The sequence below is a fragment of the Schistocerca nitens genome, chromosome 6 (assembly GCF_023898315.1).
Source record: "Schistocerca nitens isolate TAMUIC-IGC-003100 chromosome 6, iqSchNite1.1, whole genome shotgun sequence".
NCBI classification, from domain to species: Eukaryota; Metazoa; Arthropoda; class Insecta; order Orthoptera; family Acrididae; genus Schistocerca; species Schistocerca nitens.
In genome coordinates, this window is record NC_064619.1 from 186,572,934 (window position 1) to 186,593,333 (window position 20,400).

Sequence of the window (20,400 nt, forward strand, 5' to 3'; positions counted from 1 at the left end):
ACGTTAATGCAGCAAGACGTTGGCCACGACCTCAGCCAGTAGAGTGTTGTCATGCGGGAGGGACGTTAAATAAGTAATAAAACACTCGTTGTTTTTGCTCGGTTAGTTCTACATCTACATCCATACTCCGCAAGCCACCTGGCGGTGTGTGGCGGAGGGTACCTTGAGTACCACTATAGGTTCTCCCTTCTATTCCAGTCTCGTATTGTTCGTGGAAAGAAGGATTGCCGGTATGCCTCTGTGTGGGCTCTAATCTCTCTGATTTTATCCTCATGGCCTCTTCGCGAGATATACGTAGGAGGGAGCAATATACTGCTTGACTCCTCGGTGAAGGTATGTTCTCGAAACTTCAACAAAAGCCCGTACCGAGCTACTGAGCGTCTCTCCTGCAGAGTCTTCCACTGGAGTTTATCTATCATCTCCGTAACGCTTTCGCGATTACTAAATGATCCTGTAACGAAGCGCGCTGCTCTCCGTTGGATCTTCTCTATCTCTTCTATCAACCCTATCTGATACGGATCCCACACTGCTGAGCAGTATTCAAGCAGTGGGCGAACAAGCGTACTGTAACCTATTTCCTTTGTTTTCGGATTGCATTTCCTTAGGATTCTTCCATTGAATCTCAGTCTGTCATCTGCTTTACCGACGATCAACTTTATATGATCACTCCATTTTAAATCACTCCTAATGCGTACTCCCAGATAATTTATGGAATTAACTGCTTCCAGTTGCTGACCTGCTATATTGTAGCTAAATGATAAGGTATCTTTCTTTCTATGTATTCGAAGCACATTACACATGTCTACATTGAGATTCAATTGCCATTCCCTGCACCATGCGTCAATTCGCTGCAGATCCTCCTGCATTTCAGTACAATTTTCCATTGTTACAACCTCTCGATATACCACAGCGTCATCCGCAAAAAGCCTCAGTGAACTTCCGATGTCATCCACAAGGTTATTTATCTATATTGTGAATCGCAACGGTCCTACGACACCCCCCTGCGGCACACCTGAAATCACTCTTACTTCGGAAGGCTTCTCTCCATTGAGAATGACATGCTGCGTTCTGTTATCTAGGAACTCTTCAATCACACAATTGGTCTGATAGTCCATATCCTCTTACTTCGTTCATTAAACGACTGTGGGGAACTGTATCGAACGCCTTGCGGAAGTCAAGAAACACGGCACCTACGTGGGAACCCGTGTCTATGGCCCTCTGAGTCTCGTGGACGAATAGCGCGAGCTGGGTTTCACACAATAGTCTTTTTCGAAACCCATGCTGATTCCTACAGAGTAGGTAGAAACGCGTAGAAGAAAAACATGAAATTATTACGCTTAAAAAGGGGACCGTAAAAATTTCTCCTCGATGATATGATTCCAAGGGTGTGCAGGGCACGATTAGGAATTAAGCATGTGCACACAGGAAACGCAACTCTCAACCGTTACGAGTTGTACATTTTTAGCGTGTTTACATACTATGTATGGTTGCTGTAAATGAAGAAGTCTGCAGCCGATCGAAAACACTTACCATTCCTCCATTTACAGATTCGATTCTTTCAACGGTTATTCATACACATGTCTGAGAAAGTGTGCATCGATCGTGAACTGAAGCGTCACCACCACGCGTGTTTTCTCCCTCTGCTGTCGAGGCCATTGCCAATCTTTGCGGGGACGCAAAGCGCCAAAGAAACTGGTAAAGGCATTTGTATTCAAAATACAATGCAAACAGATAGGATACGGCGCTGCGGTCGGCAACACCTATCTATGACAACAAGGGTTTGGCGCAGTTCTTAGATCGGTTACTGCTGCTTCAGTGGCAAGTTATCAAGATTTAAAAGTGTTTGAACGTGGTGTTATAGTCGGAGCGCCAGCGATGGGACAAAGCATCTCCGAGGTAGCGATGAAGTGGGTGTTTTCCCGTACGACCATTTCACGAGTGTACCGTGAATATCAGGAATCCGGTGAAACATCAAATCTGCGACATCGCTGCGGCCGGAAAATGATCCTGAAAGAACGGGACTAATGACGACTGAAGAGAATCGTTCAATGCGACAGAATTGCAACCCTTCCGCAAATTACTCAGATTTCAGTGATTGACCATCAACAACTATGAGCGTTCGAACCATTCAACGAAACATCATCGATATGGGCTATTGGGGCCGAAAGCCCATTCGTGTACTCTTGATGACCGCACGACTCTAAACTTCACGCCTCGCCTGGGCCCGTCAACACCCACATTGGACTGTTGATGACTGAAAATACACTCCTGGAAATTGAAATAAGAACACCGTGAATTCATTGTCCCAGGAAGGGGAAACTTTATTGACACATTCCTGGGGTCAGATACATCACATGATCACACTGACAGAACCACAGGCACATAGACACAGGCAACAGAGCATGCACAATGTCGGCACTAGTACAGTGTATATCCACCTTTCGCAGCAATGCAGGCTGCTATTCTCCCATGGAGACGATCGTAGAGATGCTGGATGTAGTCCTGTGGAACGGCGTGCCATGCCATTTCCACCTGGCGCCTCGGTTGGACCAGCGTTCGTGCTGGACGTGCAGACCGCGTGAGACGACGCTTCATCCAGTCCCAAACATGCTCAATGGGGGACAGATTCGGAGATCTTGCTGGCCAGGGTAGTTGACTTACACCTTCTAGAGCACGTTGGGTGGCACGGGATACATGCCGACGTGCATTGTCCTGTTGGAACAGCAAGTTCCCTTGCCGGTCTAGGAATGGTAGAACGATGGGTTCGATGTTGGTTTTGATGTACCGTGCACTATTCAGTGTCCCCTCGACGATCACCAGTGGTGTACGGCCAGTGTAGGAGATCGCTCCCCACACCATGATGCCGGGTGTTGGCCCTGTGTGCCTCGGTCGTATGCAGTCCTGATTGTGGCGCTCACTTGCACGGCGCCAAACACGCATACTACCATCATTGGCACCAAGGCAGAAGCGACTCTCATCACTGAAGACGACATGTCTCCATTCGTCCCTCCATTCACGCCTGTCGCGACACCACTGGAGGCGGGCTGCACGATGTTGGGGCGTGAGCGGAAGACGGCCTAACGGTGTGCGGGACCGTAGCCCAGCTTCATGGAGACGGTTGCGAATGGTCCTCGCCGATACCCCAGGAGCAACAGTGTCCCTAATTTGCTGGGAAGTGGCGGTGCGGTCCCCTACGGCACTGCGTAGGATCCTACGGTCTTGGCGTGCATCCGTGCGTCGCTGCGGTCCGGTCCCAGGTCGACGGGCACGTGCACCTTCCGCCGACCACTGGCGACAACCTCGATGTACTGTGGAGACCTCACGCCCCACGTGTTGAGCAATTCGGCGGTACGTCCACCCGGCCTCCCGCATGCCCACTATACGCCCTCGCTCAAAGTCCGTCAACTGCACATACGGTTCACGTCCACGCTGTCGCGGCATGCTACCAGTGTTTAAGACTGCGATGGAGCTCCGTATGCCACGGCAAACTGGCTGACACTGACGGCGGCGGTGCACAAATGCTGCGCAGCTAGCGCCATTCGACGGCCAACACCGCGGTTCCTGGTGTGTCCGCTGTGCCGTGCGTGTGATCATTGCTTGTACAGCCCTCTCGCAGTGTCCGGAGCAAGTATGGTGGGTCTGACACACCGGTGTCAATGTGTTCTTTTTTCCATTTCCAGGAGTGTATGTTACCTGGTCGCACAAGTTTCGTTTCGTATTGTATCGAGAGGATGGACGTGTATGGGCATGCAGACAACATGATGAATCCATGGACCCTGCATGTCAGCAGGGGACTTTTCAAGCTGGTGGAGGCTATGTAATGGCGTATGGCGTGAGCACTTGAAGTGATATGGGGCACCTGATACGTCTAGATACGACTCTGACAGGTGACGCGAAGGTAAGCATCCAGTTTGATCACCTGCATCCATTCATATCCGTTGCGCTTTGCGACGGACTTGGGCAATTCCAGCAGGACAGTACGACACCCCACACGTCCAGAACTGCTACAAAGCGGCTACAGGAACACTCTTCTGAGTTTAAATACTTCCGTTGGCCACCGGACTCCGCAGACGTGAACATTATTGAGCATATCTGGGACGCCTTGCAACGTGCTGTTCAGGAGAGATCTCTACTCCTCGTACTCTTACGGATTTATGGACACCCCTGTAGGATTGATGGTGTCAGTTCCCTCCAGAGCTACTTCAGTGCCACGTAGTGTTGCGGCATTTCTTCGTGGTTGCGGGGCCCTATGCGATATTAGGCAGGTGTACCGGTTTCTTTGGATCTTCAGATGATTGTTTTCCATGTTTCTATGATCGACAACGGCCGTGTCACAGTGGTTAACACCTGTTCCCGTCAGGTTACCGAAGTTAAGCGCTGTCGGACGTGGCTAAAACTTGGATCGGTATCCTACTTTCCTGTTTGGTAGACGTTATTAAAGTCTTTATTGGCGGGGACTAACGCCTGAAGTGGTGGAGTTTCTTTGTGTGTGTGTGTGTGGGGGGGGAGGCTTCGCCTTAAATTTAGGGTAAAAGTGGCGGTGGCATTAGCTTCTCTTTTTTGTAGGCTTAGGTATATTCAAGAATGCAAGGAACTAAGCAGAAAAAACAGCCAATAAGCGGCTACATTCATGAGGGAGAGCTCTAAGAATCGAATCTCATTTCTGGTACATTCTTTCCCCTTTTTTATTTTTTTTCATTGCCACGTAATTCTAACAGCAGATTTATTCTGACTGTGTAAATTATCAGTATTTAATGATTTATTTATTATTTTCATAATCTTTATCTTGTAAGAAGGAGATTTTTTGCGTAAGGAAATTTGATATTAAAGTCAGATACACAACGAATTTCAGTCAAATCAGTACAGCAATTGTATTTGTATTATTGAATCTACATTTGTAGAAAGTGTAATGTGTAATATGTGGAGCGCTGTATGAGTCAGAATGATACTGATACCATCTGAACAGGCCTTGAAGGCCCTAAATACCGACCGACCGCCGTGTCATCATCAGCCCTTATTCGTCACCGGATGCAGGAACTGGGGGGCATGTGGTCAGCACACCGCTGTTATTGTTAGTCGTTGATAGTTTTCGTGACGGGAGCTACTGCTTCTCAGTCAAGTAGCTCCTCAATTGGTCTCCCAAGTGCTGAGTGTAGCCCATTTACTACAGCATTCGGTAGACGTGAACGGTTACCGATCCAAGTTTTAGCCACGTCCGACAGCGCTTAACTTCGGTGACCTGACGGGAACAGGTGTTAACCACTGTGACACGGCCGTTGTCGATCATAGAAACATGGAAAACAATCATTATTGCGATATATGGCACCTGAAATTAAAAAAAGGTTTTTTAAATGTGAATGGTTTCCGGTATGTCTATTACAAAACAAACTTTGTTTACATCCGTGAACTTTCTTCGGTCATCACATAATTCCGTCGAAAATCATGCACATCTGTTGTTTGGAAATATGGGAAATGAAAAAAAAAATGCACTGGAAGCGAGATTCGATCCACAGACCAGATGATTATGAAACAAGGCGCTTACTCGCTCGGCTTCCCTCATAGAAGTATTTAAATGAGTGATTTTCTCGGAAACGGTTGAGAGCTACCACTCCCCGTCTACGTAAGATGAAGTCTTAGTCGTGTCCTATACACCCCATGAATATGAACCACATCGGTGAGGGGAAATCCGTGCCTTAACCTTGTTAGCAGAAAAACAATCCACTATGAATCTGTTAGAAGAAAAAGAAATACACACATATACAAAAAAAAAACAGCTCCACCACTGTATCCTTAATGAGCAGATTCAGTTGTCTAAAAATCATTTCCTGATGAACTTGCAGAGAGTTATTTCCACATTCCAGTACAAATAATTTTTGTGTAACTATCTGAATATCAAGTTACAAATCTTACAACACTGTATGTAGCCCATGTCGTGAAACAATCAATAATTTTCGTGGCACTAAATTTGAATAAATTTTAAAGTACAGTCATCTCCATCGTTGAAGTAGGACGTAAGGATTTTACATTCCTTCTTATCTATATTTATTTCGCTAAGATTTTGTAAAATAAGTTTGTCTTTAAATGCGAACATTTTTAGGTTAGGCTTTACCGTGACTGTTACTGACATTCAGGCCCATTGTGAACTGTAGGAACAGCCCAACATTCAAGCTCAATAAAATACTCTTCAGAATTCTCAAACAAGCATACACATTCAATAATGAGAGAACACTTAGAAACACAACAGAATTTACACAATATGTCAAAAACATACAAGTACCTGATGGAGCCACACTTGCCTCATTTGACATACAAAACCTATATTCCTCTGTGCCAATAGACCCCACACTACAGATAATTAATGCCAACCTACATAAACACAAAAATATCCCTTCAACTCACATTAATGAACTAATGGACCTGCTTGAATTCACACTTTCACACAACTATTTTAAATTTAACAATAAAATCTACCAACAAACAGATGGTCTGGCAATGGGCTCAAATCTTTCTGGATTGCTAGCAGAAATATTTATAAGTAACCTAGAAGACAAAATCCTGAATTCCAATCACCACCTCCTCAAAAATATCATCTACTACTACAGATATGTAGATGATACCATCATTTTAACCAAAGGCACTAAAGATGACATCAGTGAGTTGAATCAGTTTTTCAACAACTCCCATGAAAACATAAAATTCACAGTTGAACACCAAAAAGACGACAGTATAAATTTCCTAGACCTTACCATTTCAATAAAGAATAATAGGCATCAATTTGAAATTTATCGGAAGCCTACCACAACACATACCACAATCCACAACTCCTCTTGCCACCCCGCAGCACACAAAATGGCAGCATTCCGGTACATGATTAATAGAGCTATCCAACTACCACTCTCAGAAGATAAATGTCATAAAGAAATTGAAATAATAAAACAAACAGCTATTGAAAATGGTTATAACAGCTCCATAGTAGACACCCTAAAACACTCAATAATGGCAAAGGAATCACAACACAATAAACAAAAAGAAAATAACATCTTCCATACAATCCCCTTTCTGGGTAACATTTCATACCAGATTGCCAATGTCTTCAAACGGAAAGGCATAAGCATATCCTTTACAACGGACAACAAGATTGGACAGAAGTTACCCCACAACATCGGCACACGAAACCCACTTCATCACACAGGTGTGTACAAAATTGAATGTCTGGACTGTGACTGCTTCTACATAGGCCAGACAAGCAGATCATTTGAGATTAGGTTCAAGGAACACATGGCAGCACTAAAAAACAAAAAATATCACACATCAGCAATAGCTACACACTTGCATGAAACAAAACACCATGTTAACAACACAAGTATTAGCATCCTACACATCCAACCAAAAGGCAGAAAACTAGACATCCTTGAAACACTCCAAATATACAAACATCAAATGAAACAACCAGAATCTATCTTAAATGACAAAAATGACAATATTTACAATAGTATCATCTCCATTTTCAGCGACTGCCTACACTCATAAAATACACGCACACACACACACACACACACACACACACACACACACACACACACACACATACACACACTTAATATTTACCATAAATATTGACAGCTGCCAAGAGTACAAGAGATTGACCTCATTCACAGATAATTCATCACACCAACAGCTTGTACCCCTTGTCAGCTTAAAACTGTATGTACATCAATTACTGGCACAAATGTATATCTATCTGCATATTTCATAGCATTAACCAATGTATTACTCCAACCTTTAGGCAGCTACTATATGCAACATGCAATCTTAAGACTCCTTGCCATGTAAATGTTTGCCCTCAATAATCACTTTTTCCTCTCTCTCTCTCTCTCTCTCTCTCTCTCTCCCTCTCCCTCTCCCCTCCCCCCCTCTCCCTCTCCCTCTCCCTTTCACACACACACACACACACACACACTTTTTCTCTCTCTCTACCTCTCCTTCTGCCTCCAGCCCCTCACTTCATATCTGTCTATTAACCCCAATCAAAGAATGTAATGTATGTATGATTTTACTGTTGTAGCCAATAAGATCATTGTAATTATAGTCTGTAACATTTCACCTAATTGTTATCAATAAGAATGAAGTTTAAGCCATTTTAACATTTCACCTGATTGTATAAACGAGTACGAATGTTTGCTGTTCTAACTTGTCAGAATTGGATTTATATACCACCTGAAGTACACACACATATATTTGACTCCTCAAAACAAACACCGCCAAATGCTTAAAGCAATTATTCTGTAATAATATTGTTATGATGTATATTCTTTGCACTTTGCGATTATGTCTTCACTTCTGTTATACGAACTTTGCACCCAGCTGATTCCAGACGCCATATTTGTTTACAAATGTGGCAGTATACATGTGATGTGTTACGACAGCAAAAGGAACCTGTGATCACTGAAGGTACTGTAGTTTACTTATTTAATGTTTACCATTAGATATCAGTTTAATTTTTCGTCAAAAGTTATCCTAAACCATATTCTGAAATAGTGTCTCGTTTCTCTACTAGGCAGTGCCACAAGTTCCTCCAAAAATCGTAACACAACACACACACAGAAATGTAATACTTACTAATGTAAATCCACCCGATGATGGAGGTTTAAACCTTCGAAACGCGTCGTGGAAATAAATAAAACGGTGACTGGTAACAGTGAACTTATTGTTTCATTTAAAATAAGTTTGTAATGCTGTAATTCGTAAAATCCCATTTATTTGTCTGTATTTAATGTCCTACATTTAAAGTAAAAACGTTTCACTTTAACATAACTGCACCGTACTCTTCCTTTTCCGAAATGCGATATCTCAGTAATGTATCACTGTATCACAACACTTTTAATATTCAGATGTTATACACTCCTGGAAATGGAAAAAAGAACACATTGACACCGGTGTGTCAGACCCACCATACTTGCTCCGGACACTGCGAGAGGGCTGTACAAGCAATGATCACACGCACGGCACAGCGGACACACCAGGAACCGCGGTGTTGGCCGTCGAATGGCGCTAGCTGCGCAGCATTTGTGCACCGCCGCCGTCAGTGTCAGCCAGTTTGCCGTGGCATACGGAGCTCCATCGCAGTCTTTAACACTGGTAGCATGCCGCGACAGCGTGGACGTGAACCGTATGTGCAGTTGACGGACTTTGAGCGAGGGCGTATAGTGGGCATGCGGGAGGCCGGGTGGACGTACCGCCGAATTGCTCAACACGTGGGGCGTGAGGTCTCCACAGTACATCGATGTTGTCGCCAGTGGTCGGCGGAAGGTGCACGTGCCCGTCGACCTGGGACCGGACCGCAGCGACGCACGGATGCACGCCAAGACCGTAGGATCCTACGCAGTGCCGTAGGGGACCGCACCGCCACTTCCCAGCAAATTAGGGACACTGTTGCTCCTGGGGTATCGGCGAGGACCATTCGCAACCGTCTCCATGAAGCTGGGCTACGGTCCCGCACACCGTTAGGCCGTCTTCCGCTCACGCCCCAACATCGTGCAGCCCGCCTCCAGTGGTGTCGCGACAGGCGTGAATGGAGGGACGAATGGAGACGTGTCGTCTTCAGCGATGAGAGTCGCTTCTGCCTTGGTGCCAATGATGGTAGTATGCGTGTTTGGCGCCGTGCAGGTGAGCGCCACAATCAGGACTGCATACGACCGAGGTACACAGGGCCAACACCCGGCATCATGGTGTGGGGAGCGATCTCCTACACTGGCCGTACACCACTGGTGATCGTCGAGGGGACACTGAATAGTGCACGGTACATCAAAACCAACATCGAACCCATCGTTCTACCATTCCTAGACCGGCAAGGGAACTTGCTGTTGCAACAGGACAATGCACGTCCGCATGTATCCCGTGCCACCCAACGTGCTCTAGAAGGTGTAAGTCAACTACCCTGGCCAGCAAGATCTCCGGATCTGTCCCCCATTGAGCATGTTTGGGACTGGATGAAGCGTCGTCTCACGCGGTCTGCACGTCCAGCACGAACGCTGGTCCAACTGAGGCGCCAGGTGGAAATGGCATGGCACGCCGTTCCACAGGACTACATCCAGCATCTCTACGATCGTCTCCATGGGAGAATAGCAGCCTGCATTGCTGCGAAAGGTGGATATACACTGTACTAGTGCCGACATTGTGCATGCTCTGTTGCCTGTGTCTATGTGTCTGTGGTTCTGTCAGTGTGATCATGTGATGTATCTGACCCCAGGAATGTGTCAATAAAGTTTCCCCTTCCTGGGACAATGAATTCACGGTGTTCTTATTTCAATTTTCAGGAGTGTATAAACACACTGAATTTTTCCCATGTTATGAGTCAGCCCCTGTGGTGCGCATTAAAATTTTGGTTTCTGACGAAACTAAAGTGTTTACTTATGCAAACCAACGGATATGATTATGGAAACATAAACAACATTACGAATACCACTCGTTAGAGGAAAACTGTGAAAATAAACGCTCCATAAGGACATTTAACGTAAGTTACATTCTAACACTAGTCTGTAGCACAACCATCTGTATTACACTTTTTAACCGTTTATTATTGATAATCTCATGTCCATTCAGCAGTAAACCAATGCATCATAAGTTGTGACGAAATGGTGAGAGTTGTCTGATGATGTATTGTACAAACTCGAAACCGGTAGCGGTTCTTTTTGAATAAAGTAACCCAAAGGCAATTTGTTGTTGGTCACTATACACTCATCAACACCACCTCAAGAGTTATACAAGAGGTAGTCATAAAATCACACCGGAAAAAAACACATGCTGCAAGTATGAAACGTGGTGTTGGTCCTTCTCCACATATTCACTCTTCGATGCGATGCGTTTTTTCATTGTTAGATGATTTGGTGTGGACCATGGCTGTAGAGTGAATTTTCGCTGCCAGGGAACAAAGACTGCTACGAATCGAAGACGCTAACAGTTCACCCCTGTCACTTTCTTCAGCTTCTGTGCCCAGGGATGGCGTCTTATAACCCTCAGATTGACACTCGAGGAGGGATGAGCTAACGGAAATGATGGGCAAGTTGGAAGAGGGGAAGAGCGCGGGGCAGCCGACCCCTCGACCCCTGCACCCCCTCACCCCCTCATTCTGATGACGCAGCAGAACACGATTGTCTCAGACGTCAGCAGCAATCCTTAATAATCCCACATACGTTACCATTCTGAGGTATATAACGGGCACCCCCTACAAGAGACGCGCATCGGTGCTACAATTCACAGCAACAGTCTTTGTTACTAAATTTTATGTGTAATTTCTGTCTCGCCAAGTAGATTCTTCTAATTTGCCGTGCGTATAAGTTACCTAATGGTAGACAAATAATGAAAGCGTAAGCAGTTCAGCAATTGGTAATATTAACGACTTCTCTCAGTCCCACTCTGACAGCGAGTAACTTACACTACTGGCCATTAAAATTGCTACAACACAAAGATGACGTGCTACAGACGCGAAATTTAACCGATAGGAAGAAGGTGCTGTGATATGCAAACAATTAGCTTTTCAGAGCATTCATACAAGGTTGGCGCCGGTGGCGACACCTACAACGTGCTCACATGTGGAAAGTTTCCAACCGATTTCTCACACACAAACAGGTGTTGACCGGCGTTGCCTGGTGAAACGTCGTTGTGATGCCTCGTGTAAAGAGGAGAAATGCGTACCATCACGTTTCCGACTTTGATAAAGGTCGGATTGTAGACAATCGCGATTGCGGTTTATCGCATCGCGACATTGCTGCTCGCGTTGGTCGAGATCCAATGACTGTTAGCAGAATATAGAAACGGCGGGCTCAGGAGGGTAATACGGAACGCCGTGCTGGATTACAATGGCCTCGTATCACCAGCAGTCGAGATGATAGGCATCTTATCCGCATGGCTGTAACGGATTGTGCAGCCACGTCTCGATCCCTGAGTCAGCAGATGGGGACGTTTCCAAGACAACAACTATCTGCACGAACAGTTCGACAACGTTTGCAGCAGCATGGACTATCAGCTCAGAGACCATGGCTGCGGTTACCCTTGACGCTGCATCACAGACAGGAGCGCCTGCGATGGTGTACTCAACGACGAACCTGGATGCACGAATGGCAAAACGTCATTTTTTCGAAGGAATACAGGTTCTGTTTACAGCATCATGATGGTCGCATCCGTGTTTGGCGACATCGCGGTGAACGCACATTGGAAGCGTGTATTCGTCATCGACATACTGGCGTATCACCCTGCGTGATGGTATGGGGTGCCATTGGTTACACGTCTCGGTCACCTCTTGTTCGCATTGACGGCACTTTGAACAGTGGACGTAACATTTCAGATGTGTTACGACTCGTGGCTCTACCCTTCATTAGATCCCTGCTAAACCCTAGATTTTCAGCAGGATAATGCACGACCGCATGTTGCAGGTCCTGTACGGGCCTTTCTGGATACAGAAAATATTCGACTGCTGCTCTGGCCAGCACATTCTCCAGATCTCTCACCAATAGAAAACGTCTGGTGAATGGTGGCCGAGCAACTGGCTCTTCACAATACGCCAGTCACTACTCTTGATGAACTGTGGTATCGTGTTGAAGCTGCATGGGCAGCTGTACCTACACGCCATCCAACGCCTAGGTGTATCAAGGCCGTTATTACGGCCAGAGGTGGTTGTTCTGGGTACTGATTTCTCAGGATCTATGCACCCAAATTGCGTGAAATTGTAATCACATGTCAGTTCTAGTATAATACGTTTGTCCAATGAATACCCGTTTATCATCTGCATTTCTTCTTGGTGTAACAGTTTTAATGGCCAGTAGTGTAATTTTAAATCAAAATAACGTGGTAACGTACAGGCATAAGACATTATCCTCATATTGTCTGACATGATTGCTTGTTGGAGTGTTTCCATGATTAGGTAGAAACCGAAAATTACTTTCGCAGTAAGAAGAATTTCAGTATGTCAAGGAATTAGTAAGTAGTTAGTCAGCTAACGTTACCTAAGTAATTATCACTAATTCTATCTAAATGATGTGGAATGAGTCAGATCACTCGCTATGTTTACACGGCTCTTCCGTGTGTGCCATTATGCTGACAACGTATTGATTGCTAAATAGCAAAATGATTTGAATGTACTACAAAGAAGGTACGATTTGGTATTACAGTGCTTGTGTCGTTCAGAAGCACAATGCAGTTTTCCTTCGGACATGGATGCATGTCCAAACGAACAGGCACTACGATGTCGATAACCATCATGAGATACATTAAATGTACTTTACGTTGCAGATATGGACATTAATTAGCTGTAAAATGGAGTGACGAGAACGAAAATTTGTGCCGAACTGGGACTCGAACCCAAATTTCCCGCTTTACTCGACTGGTCTCCTTAACGGCTTTGACCATCAGTGCACAACTCACAGCTAGACCCAAACTTTTATACGTCGTCGTTAATGAGTCACACCCTGCACTCGTACACAGTATATAACTCTCATAGAGCGAGGAACACTTTAATTGAAAGTCGCTGCCTGATATCGGCGGATAAATACAGTACTGCAGTGCTTGTGTTGCTAAGAAGCTCGATGCAATGTTATTTCGCACACGCATGCATGCAAGGCCCACTTCACTTCTGTAGGCACTAGTCGAGCCACTTTTCCGAAATCTGTTGCTTTCGCTGCAGGACAGCTGCTCGTCGTTTTTGAAGGTCTAAGAAGTGACATCCACGCTGAGATTTCTTTATAGCCCAGAACAGAAGGCAATTTTAAGGGACCCAGTCAGCAGAATGGCAATACCTAGAACCGTACTTCAGCGTTGGCAATCATGGTTTCCCGACTGGTATGGGGTCAAGTGTTGTCGTGTTACAAGAGCAATTTCGTGACTGTGCACTCTCTCCTTAGACTGCCACCAACAGCCTGCGAGTATCCACAGTATTCACATCCTCCTTGCACACAAACCCCGTTGTCCCCCGCAATAACTAGGAATTCGGGTAGGAAGGTACGGAGCTGAGTCACCCTAATGGAAAGGCTGGGGTCCCCACATGACTGCTTCAGCGTTCTTCATCTCTAATACGTAACTTGCCTTTATTAAAGTCAAACGAGTTTTAAAAACAATCGACAGTTTACCAGTCACTAAACGGTTAGCTAAAATTTCCTGACTAGATTTTGAGAAAATGATTTTTAAACAGCTGTATTTCAATAGACTGCAAAATACGGAATAAACAAAAATTAACAGTCGCTGAGTGGGCACCTGCAGTTAGCCAAAATTCATTGATCAGCATTTGTTGTGTGGGTGTTGATTTATTCCAATCTTCTATTAGTCTACTCCTATCTCCTCTCTCTGTCCATCTCCTCTTTCCACTCTCTCTGTCCATCTCCTGCCCCCCCCCCTCTCTCTGTCTAGCTCCTCCTCCCCCTTTCCCTGTTCATTTCCTCTCTATACATCTCCTCCTCTTCCCTTCTCCTTCTCTTCCATTTGTCCTTCCATTTTCTTCTTCCTCTCTGTCTGTTCATCTCCTCCTTCCCTATCTATTTGCCTGTCTCTTCCTTCCCCTGTCTCTGTCCATCTCCTCCAGTTTCCTTTCTCTATTTATTCCCTCCTCTCTCCTCTCTCTGACCACTTCCTCCTTCCCTATCTCTATCCATCTCCTCTTCCTCCTATCTATGGCAATCTGCTCCTTCCCCCTCAATGTCTGTCAGCTCCTCGTTCCCCTTCTCTTTCCAAATTGTCACACTCACCTGAAATGGAGCGTGGTGGCTCTTGTCGCTACAGCATCCTTTCCAGATTGTAGCTAATATGTGTACCAAATGTAACTGAACTCGTTCCAGGGGCTGGCATGAGCTTTTTACCCGTGGCTTTGCGCGCATATGTACATGTCAGATATATGTCACACATGTTTAATATATTCACGTGCATCTGTACACATATTTCAACTGTATGTCTAGCGAATGTTGCCTTGTAGTTTTATCTTCACGCAGGTTAATATTATGATGTCGTATCTCCTGAACTGTATGCTGTACAATGATATAATTTTGTAGGTACATCCAGTGGTATATGCTCCTACTGTCTGCTTAATGTCTTGTGAATAAAGCGGCAGTTTCTCACACATCTCAGTATTTGAAGCCATATTTCCTGATCCATGTGTCGTATAATTAGATATTTTTGTAGATACATTTAGAGGGCGCATGTGGATACATCTGCGAAATGTTTGTGAATAGAGTTAGTACCAACGAAGAACTTAAATGGCTTGCGTAATGCGGCATTCTTCACGCCTTCAGAAATTATGACGTCGTATCTCCTGAACTAAGTATCATAAAGTGATTTTTTTTGGTACATTGAGTGGTATATGTAAATACTACTACAGAATTTGACACGAATACAGTAAGTAGTAAAGAAGTAATAAATTAAAAAGTCATGCTTCATGTGACAATTTTATTGCAAAAGCAGATAAAATATAGTAAGTACGATCTTGTTTCCATTCATCATTTTGTGTGAGACGTCAGTGAGAAAAAGTTTCGTCAAGGTTTAAACTAAGTGTAAATTTTATTGCAAGACTCGCTCTCAAATACTGGATAGCTAAAATATGGGTACTCTCGCATCGTGGGCTAAACCCCTCTGAGAAGTGGATGGTCCTTACGCCCACAATGATTCTGTCAGGCAGTAATTGATATGGGTACCAAGTTTGCTTGAAGTCGGTCCAGTGGTTTATGAGGAGATGTGGAACATTCATACATTCACACATGTGTAAATACATACGACGTTTATTCTTATAATTTCTATGGATTCGTCGGTCACTGATCTTGATGAGAGAGACTAGTTTGAAATATATTTTGTTAATAATTAAGTTGTACAGTTGTACATCAATATTTGCAAAACGTTGTAGTTGATACTATTTCAGTAAAACAACACAATTTATTTAGAAAATGTGTAATCTAATAGATTAGTAATCGTGAAGTCGGTGCTTCGAATCTCGATGTTATTAGCTTCATTCCCTACTTTTATGTGGCATACATATTTATTTACAAATTTAAATGTTATTTAACAATTACTGAATCATATTTTTTAAATTATTGGCCACATGGAAATAAATGAAAATTTGATATGAACATGCTAAAGCCTTTTTAAGAAATGAAAAACTGATATTCTTCAGTAATACTGTTCATTTTATAGAAATAAATAAATAAGCTTTTTATTTTCTATTTCGTGTCTCACACTTGTGTACCAAATTTTACTTGACATAGAATAATGGAATTTTAATGACAATAATAATTAAAAAGGAATATTTATTCTCAAGAAATCGTGAGTCAGTATTCGTTAATTAGGTTTTATAATGGCTAATGTACAGGGAATGTAAACAAAGAAAAAGAAAAGAGTTGCTACTGTCCGCGATTCGAAACAGTGACTTCACGATTACCAATCAAATTCGGTTTGCGTTTTTTTTTTTTTTTCAACTAAATTCCACACACCCTTCAAATTATTTTCATTGGTAAAGGTGATTTTGGTAGAGGTTTTCACAGATAAAGAAGGAGTTCTTAATTTTGCTTTAAAATTGCATGGTATTGCTTCAGGAAATTGGTGTTCGGGCACTGACCTTCAAAATTGAAAAGGTGAAAAAAAATGGTTCAAATGGCTCTGAGCACTATGGGACTTACCATCTGTGGTCATCAGACCCATAGAACTTAGAACTACTTAAACCTAGCTAACCTAAGGACATCACACACATCCATGCCCGAGGCAGGATTCGAACCTGCGACCGTAGCAGTCGCGAGTTGAATGCAACCTCATGTTAATCTTAAAATCAGTTTCGGTTTCCGGGGAGGGGGATAGTGATTTATTGTGTGAAGTGTGATTACCCGTAAAGACGGGTCGAATTGTAGAAAATTGTCTCGGAAAATATAAATATGCGATCTCATGTGAACTCTAAGATCGTGTGGAGCATTTTACTCTGACTATTTGCGGTGCTCTAGAAATAATTAATCTCCGCAAAATTTGCTAAGAGTAGTATACGCTGGCTCTCGGAATCGTTTTCCTGAGTTTTTGATTCCATAAATAAACGGAAAATCAAGTGGCGTTTCAAAATTTCGTAATTTAATTTTCTAGTAGCACGGATATTTTTCCATATGTCTCTTCGTTATGTACTGTTTATTACACGCGAGTTACCGCCCACGTCTGGCAGAGAAGAAACCAGTTGGAACGACGGCTACGAATTATCTTCACAAGACGAGAGGTAAGCAGGTGCCTCCTGTTCTGCTAGGAAAATTGAGCGTGTATGTTACCTTCACCTTCCTTATGTTTGTGATGGGAAGTGCTACATTCAAGAACACACCATGTAACATACTCGTATTAGAGCTACAATCTGCATTTCTATGAAACTGCTAATAGTTGACCGTTGAATCCCTTAATTATTACACTTATTATCTCCTACAACTCGGATATTCGTTACACTTGGCATTCCTCTGTTTGGATGAGTATTTAATGAAACTATACTATTTTGAACAAGTGAAACCCCCAAATTATTCGTTACACTTGGCAGACTTCTGCCTGAAAAATACCGTCAAAAAGTGCTTAATTTTAAACAGGATGAATAGAATCCTTGTCACTCGTAACAGTTGCTGTGTCTGCTGTGTTAGTTTCCCGTAGATCTCTGAGACGAAACCAGCCAAGGCCAGTAAGAAGCGAAGATCCCGCCCGGTTAGCCGTGCGCTCGTCGATGTCCGGTGTGCCGGCCAGTCTGTGGATGGTTTTTAAGACGGTTTTCCATCTGTCTCGGCGAATGCCGGCTGGTTCCCCTTATTCCGCCTCATTTACACTGTATCGGCGATTGCTGCGCACACACTTTCTCCACGTACGCGTACACCATAATTACTCTAACACGAAAATATTGAAGTTACACTCGTCTGGTGTGAGATGTTCCCGGAGGGTGGGGGTTCATTGGGGGCCGAACCGCACAATAACCCTGGGTTCGATGTGGGGTGGCCGTGGGGTGAGCGGTGCTGTAGCTTGTTGTGTGGTTGTGAACCACTGACGGCTACGGCGGGGACGAAGCCTGTCCGTCGTTTCTAGGTCCCCAGGTCCATACAATATAAGAAGCGAAGACACTGAGGCCCTCCACATCCAACATGTGTGAAACTGGTTCTAATGTACCTTCCTACCACAGTTGCGCAAGGACGATCTGTGAGTGTTTTGGGGAATTAGTGTAGAACCTACGGCCTACAAAGTAAGAAGACAGAATCTCACACATGCAGAGCTCAGAAAAGTGCAGAATTATGTACAGTGATGATCTCAATGTCGGTTCCACTACACTTACTAAAAGGAAACATTATCGATAACAGAAATTAAGTGTGCGCATTCAGACAAAAAAAAAAAAGGGTCAAATGGCTCTCAGTGCTATGGGACTTAACTTCTGAGGTCATCAGTACCCTAGAACTTAGAACTACTTAAACCTAACTAACCTAAGGACATCACACACATCCATGACCGAGGCAGGATTCGAACCTGCGACCGTAGCGGTCGCGCGGTTCCAGACTGAAGCGCCTAGAACCGCTCGGCCACATCGGCCGGCATTCAGGCAAAACTATATGTTAGCAAAATCGAAAATCTTAGATTCTCGTTTTTAAGGTTTCGGGTTTAGACAACTGTGAAGCGAAATTTTTAACGATTCTAAGATTTTTTAATAGTAAGATGGTTTATGATCATGTCTGGGGGTCGATAAAATAGTCATACAAGCAAATTAAATACAGTTAGGGACATAGATATCAATTAAGCTAAAATGCACAATAAAAATACCCAAAAATGTAGTTGCACATTTAAAACAGTTCAATTACTTCAGGGTATGAAGCACTCTGCAGTGGCTGATCAATCCTTTTCGATAGATCAGATATATTGCTTGTTTCAATTAAGCTCGACAACCGTATGTTTAACTACAGGCCATGGTTGATTGTACAAAAAACTAGAAGATACGGAGATGACCGCAGTTCTGTCAACTGAACATCACTTGCTGGCATAGCGTGAGCACGCGTGTTTACCTTTCGTTGGCGGCGGCAATGGCTGCCGTCGGCGAGAGCTGTGAACCCGAGAATCTATTTTAAATCTCTCTCGACTGTTAAACACCATTAGATACATTTGCTACGTCTCTTAGTCATTCCATAGCTAAGTTAGTTTGCATGGTACATTCTAGTCGGTTGGAACAGCGCGCATGTCGTTGCCCTCAAATCGCTCGCAAATGTTAACCGTCAGCGCGCGGTGCAATTCTCCGTACTAGGAGAACTGACAGTTTAACTCCTTAAGAGTTAAGATGAGCCTGTAAACAACTGTTCACATAATTACTCTCACAATCGTCTCAGCGTAGCGTGAGTCGCCCTGCTCAAACACTCGTCGACTTGCTACAAGAGAAGAGGGAATTTTTCCGTCTGCACTTTGCCTATATCAAAGCTGGTGGCCATGCTTTTTCTTTCTAACCAGCCAGAGCGTTCGTTGTTATAACTCCACTCACTAGTGTTCCTGTAACCTATCAAAGGCGTCGTTTATGTCGTAGGGCAGAATTTAACTTCTGTTACATAATACTGGCACAAACAGCTTTCTTTCATACAGGTTTTTAAGCAGGTGGCCACAATGACATCTCCAGCCATGTTTCTGCAGAAAGGGTCGTCGTTAAAAGCAGGGACAAGGGAGGCTTTTGCCAGCGGCTTACACAGTGGCTGCAATGTTGCATTGTGTCCGCTGGATGTCCCGCTGTGAAGGTTTCGGCAGGACAGGCGTTGCCATCGTAAAAATCTCCTTTCCTCAGAACTGCGTCTTGTGGCTCGGGTCTGAGAAATTACTTGCGTGAAATTACTAGAGTGAGTGTTAGTGGTTTATATTTAATAAATGTCGCGGTGGCCGTGCGGTTCTAGGCGCTGCAGTCCGGAACCGCGGGACTGCTACGGTCGCAGGTTCGAATCCTGCCTCGGGCATGGATGTGTGCGATGTCCTTAGGTTAGTTAGGTTTAAGTAGTTCTATGTTCTAGGGGACTGATGACCTAAGATGTTAAGTTCCATAGTGCTCAGAGCCATTTGAGCCATTTAAGAAATGTCAGCTTGTTTATTCGATTTGCCTATCAATAAAATTCGTACATTTTCGTGTAACAATGTCTTGTGACATATTGATTTAACCAGAATTGTTTCAGGAATCAATGGAAGGTGTGTTATTTCTCTGATACCTTACATACATGGTCTGCAAGACTAGAACAGGAGCAAAGTATTCTTCTTCCTGTCAACTCTTTCCGAGATTGTTTTTGAGTGGAAGTTTTCATTTACCAGTGTGTGGTATGGTCTGGCCATGAGATTGACCGCATTGAACTATACTGAGAGGAAGAAAGAACTGTGTATAAAAGTAGCTATGAGTTTGTATTGGTGAAGTTATAGCCA